This window comes from Armigeres subalbatus, unplaced genomic scaffold (assembly GCF_024139115.2).
Source record: "Armigeres subalbatus isolate Guangzhou_Male unplaced genomic scaffold, GZ_Asu_2 Contig465, whole genome shotgun sequence".
Classification (NCBI taxonomy): Eukaryota; Metazoa; Arthropoda; class Insecta; order Diptera; family Culicidae; genus Armigeres; species Armigeres subalbatus.
Window position 1 is genome coordinate 218374 of NW_026943222.1, and position 17169 is coordinate 235542.

The following is a 17169-nucleotide window of genomic DNA, read 5'->3' on the forward strand; positions in this document are numbered from 1 at the left end:
GAAAGGTCAAGGGGGGATAATTAAAATAAATATTAAAATTAAAAAAAATCAAAAAACTCCTCGATTTGTTAAAGATTGTTTTGAAATTTCTCAAAATTATCCGTATTTTATTTTGTTGCCCCCCCAAAATATTATTTTTGCAAAAAATCGAGGGGGAGACAACATGGATTTTAAATATTTGTATCGGCCTTATATGTAGTAACTTTTTACAGTTTCAGGGCAGGTCCATGATTACGCAATATCTAGGGTTTAACCCATTCCGGCCCAATATGCGTACATTTAATTGATATTTATGACAGGAAGAAGTTTTCCTGAATTTTATGGGCGTGCAATACCGCAATAGAGTTCACTTTTGCTTAAAAATAGCTATTCTGGCTAAACATCGTTAGAGAAGCTTTTATTTGATTTAAATTATCGAGCTGTATTGTCACAGCGATTGCTTTTCCGGCATACTTCAATTTAATTCCCGCCATAACATCTAAATCTCTCATTCTCTCTCGTGACGGTAGAAAATGCGACGTAAACAAAATATGCACGTTCAACGACAACGTGATACCAGATGGATATTCATAATATTTTGTTTTGGTTGAAGATATATTCATTCATCCAAATTCCTTCCAAACAATTAAACACAAAAATTCTTTCATAATCCTGCCTGGTACTGATCCACAAACTCTTGCAATTGGTGTCACGTCGATCTGTAGGCGGCGTTCAGCAATGTGATTGCGCGAGTGCCTAATCCAGCTTATCGCCCTTTTTTAGATGGGACACACGAACCTTCCATCCACCTCGCGGCAGAACCTCATCCTCTCAAACCCTGGTAATTACCGCGCAGTGCCTACTAGTGCCTCACCACCGCGTTTAAACAGCTCTCCTGGTCTCCGTGCTGCTCTTCCGTTGGGAGCTTCCAGCTGCTGCGCGTAGTCTTGGGCTGTTTACCGTCTTGTTGCCGCAGCGGACGACATCAATGCACATTGTACACCGTCAAGTTTTGAGCGCAGACGTACTGCAACGAGGTAGTGGTCGACAATTTCCGCACTGCAGTAAGTGGTACGTTCGTGATGTCGGAGAAGAATTTACGTCGATTAGAGCGTGGTCGATTTGGTTTTCCGCTTGATTAGGTGATTTCGTGGCCTTGTGGATTCTGTGGAAGAAGAAGCTTCGGACCACCATTCGCGGAGGCTGCAAAGTTTATGCATCGTTTGCCGTTGTCGTTCGATACGGTATGAGGCTATCCGGTCCGATGACCGGTTTACATTCTCCTTCCTAGGGGTCGTACACTTTTACGTAACCAATTTTTCAGGTTTTATCGACCCCTTGTAAGATTTTTTCATACAAAGATTTTTGACGTAGGACTTACGTCTCTCTTTACTATACCGGTGTCATTTCAAAATATTCAAATCGACGCGCACGCTGTGTTGAAAGATTTTAAAGTTAATAGCGTTCGTCCCAGTGGACGATCTGCGTAAGCCCTCAATCGACAGATTTCAAGTATGCCTTCCATGTCCATGCTTGATGACCCGAAAAACTTGTTTCAATAGGCATGAAACTGTTTTCAATGAAAACATTGAGATCAAGGGAATTTATAAATAGGTACCGCATATTCCCATCATTCCATTACCTCGTTCTGATTGGTGCAGACACAGCGAATGAGCAGCCGCTGGGTCTGCGAGAGAAGCCAAAATAGCGCAACGCGATTTTTCCTTTCATTCTGACGGACAAGGAAGCAACCGCATCATCGATTGAACAGCACTCACACTTTAGCAGGGAATGGTCATCGAAGCCACCATCATCAGCCGAAACCAAACCAGTACAGCAGCAGTCCACCTACAGACCGACAAAGCAGCAATGTGAGCAGATACCGGAGCAGCAGAGCCGAGCCAAGACCGGCCGGCATCGGTGATGAGCCGAGACAGGCTGAAGAAAAGCCACATTATGCAGCATGTATGTCCAAAAACAAACGGTTCTTCAGAGAGCCAATGATAGAGATCAATATCAAAGCTTTCAATTCCTTCGAGATAGAAATTGCAGGTACGGATATCCTGAAATATTTTCCGCGCCAAATCCGCGCCGACTAAAATCAAATCCACGCCATTTCTGCGCCAAATCCACGCGACCCAAAATTAAATTCTAGCAAATACACGTTAAATATCAATGCTTTGATCAATGCAATATTGGCATTGATAAAAAAATATGTAGAAAACATTGTTTGATACTGACCGCACACAAAGCGAACGTGACTGAATGATCGTCCCATGTTATGAATTCTAAATATTATCCCGATATCCATGTCGGGTGTTTTCCTTCTACTACTAACAATGTTGTCTCAGAAAAGACACGTTTACAGCTATATATTTTAAAACTTATAATAATTTAAAATTAAAATCTGATTGAAGTATGATACGGAAAAGTTCCGAACTGTATGATGATATTTTTGAAAAATATTCAAAAATTGAGATAAGCTCTGAATATGTAATTCAGAACTTTTTCCATATCGTACAACAATCAGATTTAATTACATTTGTCAGAATTTATTATAAGCATTTTAAATGACTTCCTATGCTGTCTTAGATCTCTCAAAGTCGTGTCTTCTTCTTATTTTACTTGATTCGTCTATTGGCCTGTATCAAGCGAAAAGTCCGTTAAGAAATAGACGCCAGCAGCGAGCAACAAGCGTAAAAAGAAGAGGCCCTTCTCGAACCGTTGATGATGATGACGCTTTGGCTGACAAAGAAGGGATACAAGAATAGCTGATTGGCCCACCAATTGGGAAGGAGAAGATTCAAAATTAAGAGTATAAAAGAAAAGTGCATCTGCTCGCAGAGCATTCAGTCTTTTCATACCATCACTAGAAATTGCGGTTTTTAAAAGATCGTTTTCTTACTTTTGCACTTAGCGAAGCAAACAGCCTTTTCAAGGCTCTAAGAGTTAAAATAATGTTCTCCTTCAGTCGCTATCGCATGGATTAGAAGGCCGTCAGTGGAAGGGCTGAGATAGTCTACATCCCCGTTGAGCCAACTTGTGGTTAATTTCAGGCAGTCCTCAGTGGTAGGTTCAACGGTAGTCGAAACCGGTAATACCGGTATTACCGGCCAATTTTGGTACCGAAAATACGGTATTATAGACGGAAAATACCGGTATTTTCGGTATTCAAAGTTTGCTGTCAGTATAAAAAATCCAATTTTTCTTCAATGAATATTGTTGATATCGTCCAAAATTTTCCCGCAATGTATACAAGAAAACGGTAGAGCGTGTAGTTCTTTCCGTAGATCACCTGTGAAAACGATTCTCTGCAAAAAATGTTCGTTCTGAATTCGGAAAAGAATTAGAATTATGGTGATGCCAAGGCACGCTGAATTAATTCAAGCCCTCGAACTCGTTCAATCTGTTGTGGAACTACTGCTCTGTGAGTTCTGCACTCTATATGAAGCCGACGTGGCGTTCCAATTTACGTTGAACTATTATCAAATCAAGCCACAGAAATTTCCGCCACTATTTCGATGCTTTAGAATGAATCCAAGAGAGACGATCCAAACGCCGATCTTTTTGTTTTTTGAAAATTCTGCCGTGAAGCAATTAATCAGAAACGATTTTGGGATATTCTTCAATACATCCAGAGCTACTTTGATTAAGCAAGCGTATGGGATTCAGCGCCAATTTTCCTGATGCGATCGTTGAAACTGAGACAACGACCATACTTGACGATCGGTGAAGAAGATACCCCTATGAATATTTTTCTGGTTTATCGGTTAAAGAACAACTTTGAAGAGACAGTAGCAAAGCAAAACACGTGTGCTATGGCAAATACGTTGACGCCAGGATCCTTGCATACAGAGAGCAGTACTGAGATTTTCATTTTCATTGAGAGCGATCACGGATATTTACATTCTATTTTTCTTGCTTTCAAAGAACAAAAAACAATTAAAGGAATTCTGCAAATTTCTACGGGTTTTTATTTCATGAAAGCGCACTCTCATTGTAAATAAGCTGTTTCTTCTTCCAGAATGTTACTTAACTCGAAAACAAGGAACAATATAATCATTTTATCGACTAGTCATCGTTATTTGCACAGATCTCATCAAACTTTTCAGCCACATTCCATCATGACTGCTTGTAGTGACAGGTGACGAACCCGCTACATTTTCATTTGGTCTCTTGAAAATGAAAATCAACTGTTTTCTGTTTCACATAACGGTACGAAAACCAGCAGTACTGACAGAGAGGCATTCTCAGTAGTTGGCAACATTGCTACAAAAATCCAATGGATTGGGAGATGAGTATGTATTGTCTACTTGTTTCGCTTTGCCCAGCTCAACAAGCAATGATTTTAACATTTGAAGTTTGTCAACAAATATTGTTATTCATCCAGAAGTCCAATTCAAAAGTTTTTCTTTAGTACCGAAATTTTCACAAAAACCGGTATTCTACCAGTTGATTCATCAAATACCGAAAACCGGTATTTGACACAAAATGGCAATATCGACCAACTATTCATGGGAAGTTGCACTGTCGAGCAGAGATGCAGATTTGAAGACATGTCTTCAATTTGAAGACTTTGAATCTTTATGAAGACATTTATTTCGTGAAGACATTTTGAAGACTTTTCAAATTATTTGAAGTCTTATCTACTTATTTGAAGATACTTGAAGACAATCAATAAGCCAGGAGTGGAAAATACAATTTTATTTTTACTTATAAATTCTGTGACTTCTATATGTAAACTAGCGAAAGAAACCAGCTTTGCCCGGTGTTGCAAATGTCACTAATGATTTGCAGTACGCACTCAGATCAATTTCCGTGCGTTTGTTTTGTTTTCCTCAACAGCTGACCCAAAATTGTATTCTAATGTTTTTTACATTTTCCGTCAAATTTACCAACTTTTTGTATACATACAAACCTTGCGGATCACTAAACAAATCGATCAGGGAAAAATCTTGCAAATCCGTTCGAGTTAAATCGTCAGGAAGGAAATCTCAATTAATTTTATTGTATAGATTATACAAAAAAATTAGTTATAAAAGTTTTGTCTCGGCTTAGAATCTCGAACATAAAAATACCTTCACACTAGCTGGCTAATAACCGCAGCGATTTCAGACCTCATACGCACTTAACTTTGAGTTGTGCGTTGATTAAAAATTACCGATGGCAGAATTTGTTTGAATTTTCCTTGGCGGCGGCGACGGTGTATTTGACGTGTACGTTACGTTACATCGGACCGCAATCACCGATCAAACTTACGGCAAAATTGATTGAATTCTTCTAGACTAGACTAATCTACTCAACCGTTGAGTATGAACCTGAATGTTATATAAATTCCTCTGAATTCATTTGATCTTTTCGGCATTTCCATGTGACTTTCCTCTAAATATCCGTCGAAACTCTTAGAATTTTTCCTTAATTTTAAAAAGAATTTTCTGTGTAAATTTCAAAGAGCTTGTAAAATAGAGAATTTCGTAGAAAATTATGAGGAATTTTTTCTAAATTCAAGAGAATTGAAATTGAAATTCAGTACAAAATTTATATCTAATAATTTTCGTAAAAGATATAAAGGAAATCCTCAAAATTTAAACTGAAAATTCTCTTTAATTTCCACAAGCTCTTCTGAACTCCAACATTAAATCTTTTAATTTCCACAAGTAAATGTCTCAATTAATTTTAAAGAAAATTTTACGAATGTCGACAAGAAATTTAAATTATTCTGGTGTTAAAAGATATTTCATTACACAGGATTTTGTTTTTACACGATTTTTTTCGCTCGTATTTTTGATCGTGTGACCTCAATTTGCACCAAACTCTTCGCAACATGTTTCAAAAATCCAGAATAAATCAAAGAAAAATCACATGATAATTAATAACGTTAAACATTTAGGATGAGTGGAAAATTGAGAAATGTAAATCTGTAAACAAAAATCCAGTGTATTTGGTAAATTTCTACGTGAAAATCTTCCTAAAAGAATTCGAGAAATCTACATTCGGTGGAATTTTAATTAAAGACTAAGTAGAAAATTAGAGGAAACTTGTTACACATTCATTTCATTTCATTTTCATTTATTTAGTTAACATCTAAACAGATAACACTGAATCAACAATTTGACGCCACAATGCACGGTTCGAGGCCGCATCTCTCCATCCTCGGATACGCTCTACGCTCGCCAAGTCGTTTTGCACCTGGTATGCCCATCTCGCTCGCTGCGCTCCACGCCGTCTCTGTACCTGCCGGTTCGGAAGTGAACACCATCTTTGCAGGGTTGCTGTCCGGCATTCTGCAACATGTCCTGCCCATCGTACCCTTCCGGATTTAGCTACTTTCGATACTAGGTTCGCCGTAGAGTTGGGCGAGCTCATGGTTCATTCTTCGCCGCCACACACCGTCTTCTTGCACACCGCCAAAGATGGTCCTAAGCACCCTCTCGAATACTCGAGTGCTTGCAAGTCCTCCATTCTGTGTGGTGATGGTGGACATCATAGTTTGCTCTCTGTGGAAAGAAAAGTTAATTTTTGCGAAAGTGAACTTGTGCCGCGGGAAAATATTTCTATCGTGTGCCCTTTTGTTACTGTATCAGGATAAGTAGGAGGCATTTAGCCTCGTGCCAAATTTCATTTAATTTAACATTTATTACTCAACAGCACTCGTGAAGCCATAGTTTTACCTATAGCTTCGCGCGGCAAGCTGTTGTTGTTCATTTGCTTGCCCCATTTCTTTTATTCTCTGTGGATAGTGTAGTGTGTTGTCGTTTGAGCCCACTGCTGTAGAGGATGAGTAGTGCGAAAGTGGATCGCACAACGATTTCCACTGTGTTGTTTTCTATGAGAAATATTTCATGCCCGCTCGTCTCCTATTGAAGGAAGGCAGCGGCCAGATTGATTACGGAGAATGAAATGTTTTTCAAGTGTTGTGACTGTCTATCTAGTCGATCTTGCGACGGCAGAATGTACAGGTTCCGAATACCATTCGTTTCGATGAAGAGTTGAAGAAACTTTCTTCTTCGATTCGATCGGTGATATTCGGAATCACATACCCCAAATAGACAGCGCGTTGTTAATCGGTATTGAGAAATTACAGAAAATGTATCTGAGGTTTTGAACGAGGCCTAATGGTCTCAAAGATTCGATCAGCAAAGAAATGGAAAATATGAAATGTTCATTTTTCAATTTAACCCGAGTAGAAATGTAGCTAGAATGAAATGCAAGGACATCGCGAAAGGTACGGGCCTAATTTGACTCCCAAAACGAAAAAGCGTAAGGTACAAGATGTTGAGATACATCTGATATTGCAATGCCAGAAAATGTTAGTTTGCGGATATTGTTAAAAGTAATGTTGGGAAAATAACGTTAAAGTAACGAAAAAGTCACTGCGCCTAAGGAAGTAAAGGTCACGTAAGGCTGTCCGGTCATTGTGATTAAACCGAAAGAGTCCAATCAGAGTAGTGATACTCGAAATTTTGAAGTAAACTGGATCCAAAACACACAGGATCAGTAACTTTAGAAACAGGAAAAACGGCTCTATTATTGCTGAGTGTGCAACAGGATTTAATGTTGATGTGTGAAAATGGCATTCAAAGCAATCTGGGTGAAAACTATGATGCTGTTGTTCCTCATCGGTGCCAAGACTAAAAGTGATGGAATGTGCGATAAGTTTTCTTCCGATGAATTTATTCAGATTTTGAAGATCAGAAATGAAGACATCGCAATAAATGATGTTAAAGAATAAGAATGTATGAAAATCCACGTTTTAAGTACAACAAGAACAATGTTGTTATTGAAGTCGATAAAGAGACTTATAGTTGTTTGTTGACCGCGAGAAAAGTTAAATAAGGTTTGATCGGTGCCTTGTTGTTCCTGAAGTGTTTTGAGATGTTTTCAATGTGAGAATTTGGCACATGAGTACGGATTGCAAAATGGCAATCTTTTTCGACCGCAGTTTCTTCTGGAGCCGTAGTACGACATCCACAGATGATGCGCCTTCGTTCACGACTAACGTTGTGAAGCCGTTAGCAAGGATCCCAATTCTCGACACCTCGAAGGTATCCCGTCTATCGTAACACTGCTTCCAGGCGGGCCCTGTCGCGCTCGGTTCCGCCACAAGCATGACTTTGTCTTTGACGCATTCACCACCAGTCCAACTTTTGTTGCTTCACGTTTCAGGCGGGTGTACAGTTCTGCCACCTTTGCAAATCGCTCGACAATGTCCATGTCATCCGCGAAGCAAATAAATTGACTGATCTGTTGAAAATCGTACCCCGGCTGTACACCCGGCTTCCGCATGACACCTTCTAGCGCAATGTTGAACAACAGCACGAAAGTCCATCACCTTGTCTTAGTCCCGGCGCGAATCGAACGAACTGGATGTTCGCCCGAAATCTTCACACAGTTTTGCACACCATCCACCGTTGCTTTGATCAGTCTGGTAAGCTTCCAGGAAGCTGTTCTCGTCCATTTTCCATAGCTCTACGCGGTCTATACTGTCGTAGCCGCCTTGAAATCAACGAACAGATGGTGCGTTGGGACCCGGTATTCACGGCATTTTGAAGGATTTGCACGTAAAGATCTGGTCCGTTGTCGAGCGGCCGTCAAGAAGCCGGCTTGATAACTTCCACGAACCTCGTTCACTAATGGTGAAGACGACGGAAGATGATCTGGGATATCACTTTGTAGGCATTATGGATGGTGATCGCTGAAAGTTCTCACACTCCAGTTTGTCCCTTTCTTGTAGATGGGGCATATAACCCTTCCTTCCACTCCTTCGGTAGCTGTTCGGTTTCCCAGATTCTGACCATCAGTTTGTGCAGGCAAGTGGCCAGCTTTTCCGGGCCATTTTGATGATACCATCCTTACCAGCTGCTTTATTGGTCTTTAGCTGTTGAATGGCATCCTTAACTTCCCTCAAGGGGCTGGTTGGCTTCCATCGTCCGCGAACTGACGTAGTCATCTCCTCCGCTGCCTTGACTTTCACTGCCTGTATCTCAGCGCCATTCAGATGTTCCTCGTAGTGCTGCTTCCATTTCGATCACCACAGTTCGTCCGTCAAGATGCTCCCATCCTTATCCCGGCACATTTCGCTGCGGCACGAAGCCTTTGCGGGATGCGTTGAGCTTCTGATAGAACTTGCGTGTTCTTGAGAACGGCACAGTGTTCCATCTCCTCGCACTCCGCTTCTCTCGGCGGCGTTTCTTCCCTGAAAAGGCGGGTCTGTTGTCTCCGCTTCCGTCATAACGTTCCACGTTCTGCCGGGTACCTTGCTGCAGCGCGACCGCCCGCTGCGTCCTCTCTCCAGAATCTGTCTGCACTTTCGTCGAACCAATCGTTCCGTCGACTTCGACCCATATACCGACGTTGTTCTCCGCTGCGTCGTTAATGGTTGCTATCGTATTCTAGCAGTCCCCCGAGGGGCCCCATCGAGCTCCCCTCTTCCGGCAACGCTGCCTCAGATGCTGCGTAGCAGTGGCGACATCAGGTTGCTTCAGTCGCTTTAGGTCGTACCGCGGCGGTCGTCGGTACCGAACATTGTTGATGACGGATAGTTTTGGGCGCAGTTTAACCATCACCAGATAGTGGCTGAGTCGATGTTAGCGCCACGATATGTCCTGACGTCGATAATTCGGAGAAGTGCCGTCCATCAATCAGAACGTGGTCGATTTGTGATTCGTCTGCAGTGGTGGTCTCCAGGTGCCGATACGGGAGGCTGTGTTGGAAGTAGGTGCTGCGAATGACCATATTCTTGGAGGCGGCGAAATCAATTAGTCGTAGGCCGTTTTCTCGTCAGCCGGTGAGCGTGAACTTCCAATAGTCGGTCTAAACTCCTCCTCTTGGCCAACCTGAGCGTTCAAATCTCCTATGATGATTTTGACGTCGGCTTGGGCAGCTGTCGTACTACGTTTCATGCGCGTAGAATGCGTCCTTATCATCATCAGTGCTTCCGGAGTGTGGGCTATGGACGTTGATTGCTGAAGTTGAAGAACCGGCCTTTGATCCTCAACTCCACATTCTTTCATTGATCGGCCACCACTGATCACGCGCTTTTGCATATCGCCCAAACTTGTTACACACTTTCGTTAAATTCTTCCTTGAATTCCTTTGGTAATTCTTCAGAAATATCTTTGACATTCTTCCAGTATTTTCACTGAGAATTCCTCTGAGCTTTCTTCAAAATGGTTCTGGTATTCTTCCGAAATTCCTCCAGGAAATTGTCCGAAGCTTCGAAGATTTTTTCAAAAATCCTCCAGGAATTCATTTGAAGATCCTCCAGAACTCCTTCGGTAGTTCCTTCACGAATTCTCCAATAGTTTTTCCAGGACTCTCCAAAGTTTCGGATTTCTTGGAAGCTCCTCCAGGATCCTCCGAAAGTTCCTTCTCTGGGAGATCCTTCAAGAATATTGCCAAATTACTCTTCAAGAATGCTCTCGGAAGTATACTATGGAATATATCTGGTATTTCCTCCAGGATTTCTTTCGAATTTTCTAACAATACCTCCAGGAATTCATTTAGAACTACCTCAAGAATTTCTCCAGAAGTTTCTTCAGAATTCCACGAAATCTATCAAATCCTTAAGAAATTCATCAGGAAAATCCTTCAGGTATTCCTCCAGAAAATCCCTCCGAATTCATCCTGAATATTCTCTACAGGAATTCCTTCTAAGTTCTTCCAAGTATTCCTCCGGAAGTTCCTTCAGTAAATCCTTTGGGTGTTTCACAGAAATTCTCGAAATTTCTTCAGGGTCTTCAGAAATAATAAAAGCTCCATCCAGAAGAAAGTAAAAGAATCTCCATTGGGAGTTTATCCGAAGTTGATCTAGATATTTATCCGGACGTTCCTTCAGATAATTCTCTGGATGTTTCTTCAAGATATTTCACAGTAAATTTTAATTCCAACAGGGATATAGTTCAAAATAAATTGGAAATTGACTCAGTACAAAATCCAGGGAAATTCGTTTAAAACAAAATAAAGAATTTATTCTCTGAATCTAACAATTTGAATGTTTAAAAATACACATTATTAAACAGTACATAATAAGGAGATTATTGAATTTACAAACCTATTGGATTTGTAATATTCTCGCTGATAATCATAATATTAATATTGAGACATTTGAAGACATTTTTAAACGACTGTGAAGACATTTGAAAATATCATCTGGCATCCTGCTTCGAGGCTAATATTTCGTGACCGACAGATACTTCCTGAATTTTTTGATGATTTTTGTTCGAGTAGATTTGATTTCTGTTCGTTTGATGAGAAGATTTTGCCAAGGAATGGTATGCAATGCCGATTATTTGTCCAAAATAGTTGATGAGAAATTTGGACATATTATGTATCTTAAAGGCATGGTCAAGTCAAGTCCTACGCCACTTAGCGGTTAAGTGCCAGACATTACCCACTGTTGTTTTTCCAAAATTTAACTTTCAATAGTTCTGAGCAAAGACGATTTCGATGGAAAATATGAGGAAAATTAGCATATATAAAACTTTTTCTCAAACCCTGGCCTAGCCAAACATATGACACCCGTAGCACCATCATTGGGGTGTCCTTTTGCTGCCTCTGTGAATTAGAGGGTGTTTTTCCAAAAATTGAACTTCAATAGTTCGAGCGAAGACGATTTCAGTGGAAATCATGAGGAAAAATAGCAAATATTTAAACACTTTTTTCTCAAAACCCTGGCCTAGCCAAACATATGACACCCGTAGGCACCATCATTAGTGTCCTTTCTGCCTCTGTGAATTCCAGGAGGTGTTTTTCAAAATTGAACTTTTCAAAGTTCGAGCAAAGACGATTTCAGGAAAATATGAGAAAATAGCAAAATTAAAACTTTTTCTCAAAACCCCTCTAGCCAAACATATGACACCCAGGACCATCATTGGTGTCCTTTTGCCTCTGTGAATTCCAGGAGGGTGTTTTTCCAAAAATTTAACTTTCAATAGTTCGAGCAAAGACGATTTCGATGGAAAATAAGAAAATTAGCATATATGTAAACACTTTTTCTCAAAACCCTGGCCTAGCCAAACATATGACACCCGTAGGCACCATCATTGGGGTGTCCTTTGCTGCCTCTGTGAATTCCAGGAGGTGTTTTTCCAAAAATTGAATCTTTCAATAGTTCGAGCGAAGACGATTTCAGTGGAAAATCATGAGGAAAAATAGCAAATTTAAACACTTTTTTCTCAAACCCCTGGCCTAGCAAACTATATGACACACGTAGGCACATCACTGTGGTGTCCTTTGCTGCCCTAGAATTCCAGGAGGTGTTTTTCCAAAAGTTGGACTTTTCAATAGTTACTGACGATTTTAGTGGAAATCGTGAGGAAAAATAGCATATATGTAAACATCTTTTCTCAAAACCCTGGCCTAGCCAAACATATGACACCCGTAGACATCATTGTGTCCTTTGCTGCCTCTGTGAATTCCAGGAGGGTGTTTTCCAAAATTGAACTTTTCAATAGTTCGAGCAAAGACGATTTCAGTGGAAAATATGAGGAAGATTAGCAAATATTCAAACACTTTTTCTCAAAACCCTGGCTCTAGCCAAACATATGACAATCGTAGGCACCATCATTGGGGTGTCCTTTGCTGCCTCTGTGAATTCCAGGAGGGTGTTTTTCCAAAATTGAACTTTCAATAGTTCGAGCAAAGACGATTTCAGTGGAAAATATGAGGAAGATTAGCAAATATTCAAACACTTTTTCTCAAACCCTGGCCTAGCCAAACATAACACCCGTAGGCACCATCATTGGGGTGTCCTTTGCCTCTGTGAATTCCAGGAGGGTGTTTTTCCAAAAATTGAACTTTTCAATAGTTCGAGAAAGACGATTTCAGTGGAAAATATGAGGAAGATTAGCAAATATTCAAACATCTTTTTCTCAAAACCCCTGGCCTAGCAAACATATGACACCCGTAGGCACCAATCATTGGGGTGTCCTTTTGCCTCTGTGAATTCCAGGAGGGTGTTTTCCAAAATTTAACTTTTCAATAGTTCGAGCAAAGACGATTTCGATGGAAAATATGAGGAAAATAGTATATAGTAAACACTTTTTCTCAAAACCCTGACCTAGCAAACATATGACACCCGTAGGCACCATCATTGGGGTGTCCTTTGCTGCCTCTGTGAATTTAAGGTAGTTTTTCCAAAATTAATCTTTCAATAGTTCGAGCAAAGAATTTCGATGGAAAATATGAGGAAAATTAGCATATATGTAAACACTTTTTCTCAAAAACCTGGCCTAGCCAAACATATGACACCTGTAGGCACCATCATTGGGGTGTCCTTGCTGCCTCTGTGAATTCCAGGAGGGTGTTTTTCCAAAAATTGAACTTTTCAATAGTTCGAGCAAAGACGATTTCGATGGAAAATATGAGGAAAATTAGCATATATAAACACTTTTCTCAAAACCCTGGCCTAGCCAAACATATGACACCCGTAGGCACCATCATTGGGGTGTCCTTTGCTGCCTCTGTGAATTCCAGGAGAGTGTTTTTCCAAAATTTAACTTTTCAATAGTTCGAGCAAAGACGATTTCGATGGAAAATATGAGGAAAATTAGCATATGTAAACATCACTTTTTTCTCAAAACCCCTGGCCTAGCCAAACATAGACAATGTAGGCACCATCATTGGGTGTCCTTTGCTGCCTCGTGAATTCCAGGAGGTGTTTTTCCAAAAATTGAACTCTTTCATATGTTCAAGAAGACGATTTCATGGAAATATGAGGAAAAATAGCAAATTTAAACACTTTTTTCTCAAACCCCTGGCCTAGCCAAACATATGACACCCGTAGGCACCATCACTGTGGTGTCCTTGCGCTCTGTGAATTCTAGGAGGGTGTTTTCCAAAATTGAACTTTTCAATAGTTCGAGCAAAGACGATTTCAGTGGAAAATATGAGGAAAATAGCAAAATTAAAACTTTTTCTCAAAACCCCTGGCTAGCCAAACATATGACACCGTAGGCACCATCATTGGGGTGTCCTTGCTGCCCTGTGAATTCCAGGAGGGTGTTTTTCCAAAATTTAACTTTTCAATAGTTCGAGCAAAGACGATTTCGATGGAAAATATGAGGAAAATTAGCATATATGTAAACACTTTTTCTCAAAACCCTGGCCTAGCCAAACATATGACACCCGTAGGCACCATCATTGGGGTGTTCTTGCTGCCTCTGTGAATTCCAGGAGTGTTTTTCCAAAAATTGAACTTTTCAATAGTTCGAGCGAAGACGATTTCAGTGGAAATCATGAGGAAAAATAGCAAATATTAAACACTTTTTCTCAAAACCTGGCCTAGCCAAACATATGACACCTGTAGGCACCATCACTGGGGTGTCTTTGCCTCTGTGAATTCCAGGAGGGTGTTTTTCCAAAGTTGACTTTTCAATAGTTCGAGCACTGACGTGATTTAGTGGAAATCGAGGAAAAATAGATATTAAACACTTTTTTCTCAAAACCCTGGCCTAGCAAACATAACACCGTAGGCACCATCATTGGGTGTCCTTTGCTCCTCTGTGAATTCCAGGAGGGTGTTTTTCCAAAATTGAACTTTTCAATAGTTCGAGCAAAGACGATTTCAGTGGAAAATATGAGGAAAATAGCAAAATTAAACACTTTTTCTCAAAACCCCTGGCCTAGCCAAACATATGACACCTGTAGGCACCACATCATTGGGGTGTCCTTTGCTGCCTCTGTGAATTCCAGGAGGGTGTTTTTCCAAAATTTAACTTTTCAATAGTTCGAGAAAGACGATTTCGATGGAAAATATGAGGAAAATTAGCATATATATAAACACTTTTTTCTCAAAACCCCTGGCTCAGCTAAACATATGACAACGTAGGCAATCATCATAGGTGTCCTTTGCTGCCTCTGTGAATTTGCAGGGTGTTTTTCCAAAAATTGAACTTTTCATAGTTCGAGCGAAGACGATTTGCAGTGGAAATCATGAGGAAAAATAGCAAATATTTAAACACTTTTTTCTCAAAACCCTGGCTCAGCCAAACATATGACACCCGAGGCACCATCACTGTGGTGTCCTTTGCTGCCTCTGTGAATTCCAGGAGGGTTTTTCCAAAAGTTGGACTTTCAATAGTTCGAGCACTGACGATTTTAGTGGAAATCGAGGAAAATAGCATATATGTAAACATCTTTTTCTCAAAACCCTGGCTCAGCTAAACATATGACACCCAGGTACCATCATTGGAGTGTCCTTTGCTGCCTCTGTGAATTTCAGGAGGGTGTTTTTCCAAAATTGAACTTTTCAATAGTTCGAGCAAAGACGATTTCAGTGGAAAATATGAGGAAGATTAGCAAATATTCAAACACTTTTTCTCAAAACCCTGGCCTAGCCAACATATGACACCCGTAGGCACCATCATTGGGGTGTCCTTTGTGCCTCTGTGAATTCCAGGAGGTGTTTTTCCAAAATTGAACTTTTCAATAGTTCGAGCAAAGACGATTTTGTGGAAAATATGAGGAAGATTAGCAATATTCAAACACTTTTTCTCAAAACCCTGGCCTAGCTACAACATATGACACCCGTAGGCACCATCATTGGGGTGTCCTTTGCTGCCTCTGTGAATTCCAGGAGGGTGTTTTTCAAAAATTGAACTTTTCAGTTCGAGCAAAGACGATTTCAGTGGAAAATATGAGGAAGATTAGCAAATTAAACACTTTTTCTCAAAACCCCTGGCTCCAGCTAAACAATGACACCCGTAGGCACCACTGCCGGGTGTCCTTTGCGCCTCTGTAGAATTCCAGGAGGTGTTTTTCCAAAAATTTAACTTTTCAATAGTTCGAGCAAGACGATTTCATGGAAAATATGAGGAAAAAGTATATATAACACTTTTTTCTCAAAACCTGACCTAGCAAACATATGACAATCTGGAAGCAATCCATCATTGGGGTGTCCTTTGCTGCCTCTGAATTCCAGGAGGGTGTTTTTCCAAAATTTAACTTTTCAATAGTTCGAGCAAAGACGATTTCGATGGAAAATATGAGGAAAATTAGCATATGTAAACACTTTTTTCTCAAAACCCTGGCCTAGCTAAACATAAGACACCGTAGGCACCATCATTGGGGTGTCCTTTGCGCCTCTGTGAATTCCAGGAGGGTTTTTCCAAAATTGAACTTTTCAATAGTTCGAGCAAAGACGATTTCGAGGAAAATATGAGGAAAATTAGCATATTAAACACTTTTTCTCAAAACCCTGGCCTAGCCAAACATATGACACCTGTAGGCACCATCATTGGGGTGTCCTTTGCTGCCTCTGTGAATTCCAGGAGAGTGTTTTTCCAAAAATTTAACTTTTCAATAGTTCGAGCAAAGACGATTTCGATGGAAAATATGAGAAATTAGCATATATAAACACTTTTTCTCAAAAACCTGGCCTAGCAAACATAAGCAGCTCGTAGGCACCATCATTGGGGTGTCCTTTGCTGCCTCTGTGAATTCCAGGAGGGTGTTTTTCCAAAAATTGAACTTTCAATAGTTCAAGTGAAGAGACGATTTCAGGAAATCATGAGGAAAAATAGCAAATATTTAAATACTTTTCTCAAAAAACCCTGGCCTAGCTCAAAATATGACACCCGTAGGCACCATCATTGTGGGTCCTTGCTGCCTCTGTGAATTCCAGAGAGGGTGCTTTTTCCAAAATTGTCTTTTCAATAGTTCGAGTCAAAGACGATTTCAGGAAAATATGAGGAAAATAAAAATATGTAAACACTTTTTCTCAAAACCCCTGGCTAGCTAAACATATGACAATCTAGGCACCATCATTAGTGTCCTTTGCGCTCTGTGAATTCCAGAGGGTGTTTTTCCAAAAATTTAACTAATAGTTCGAGCAAAGACGATTTCGATGGAAAATATGAGGAAAATTAGATATGTAAACACTTTTTTCAAACCCCTGGCCTAGCAAACATATGACACCGTAGGCACCATCATTGTGTTCTTGCCTCTGTGAATTCCAGGAGGGGTTTCCAAAATTGAACTTTAATAGTTCGAGCAAGACGATTTCAGTGGAAATCATGAGGAAAATAGCAATATTAAACATTTTTTTCTCAAAAAACCCTGGCTAGCCAAACATAGACACCTGTAGGCACCATCATCAGTGTCTTTTGCTGCCTCTGTGAATTCCAGGAGGGTATTTCCAAAAGGACTTTTCAATAGTTCTGAGCACTGACGATTTTAGTGGAAATCGAG

General features: G+C 40.3%; 1 protein-coding gene across 1 annotated transcript in view; it reads left to right on the forward strand.

The window, feature by feature from the left end:
• The window catches only part of LOC134204224 (FERM domain-containing protein 8-like), a 56399-nt gene that overhangs the window by 19402 nt on the left and 19828 nt on the right, over positions 1–17169 (forward strand). The gene's annotated exons all lie outside the window — the stretch shown is intronic.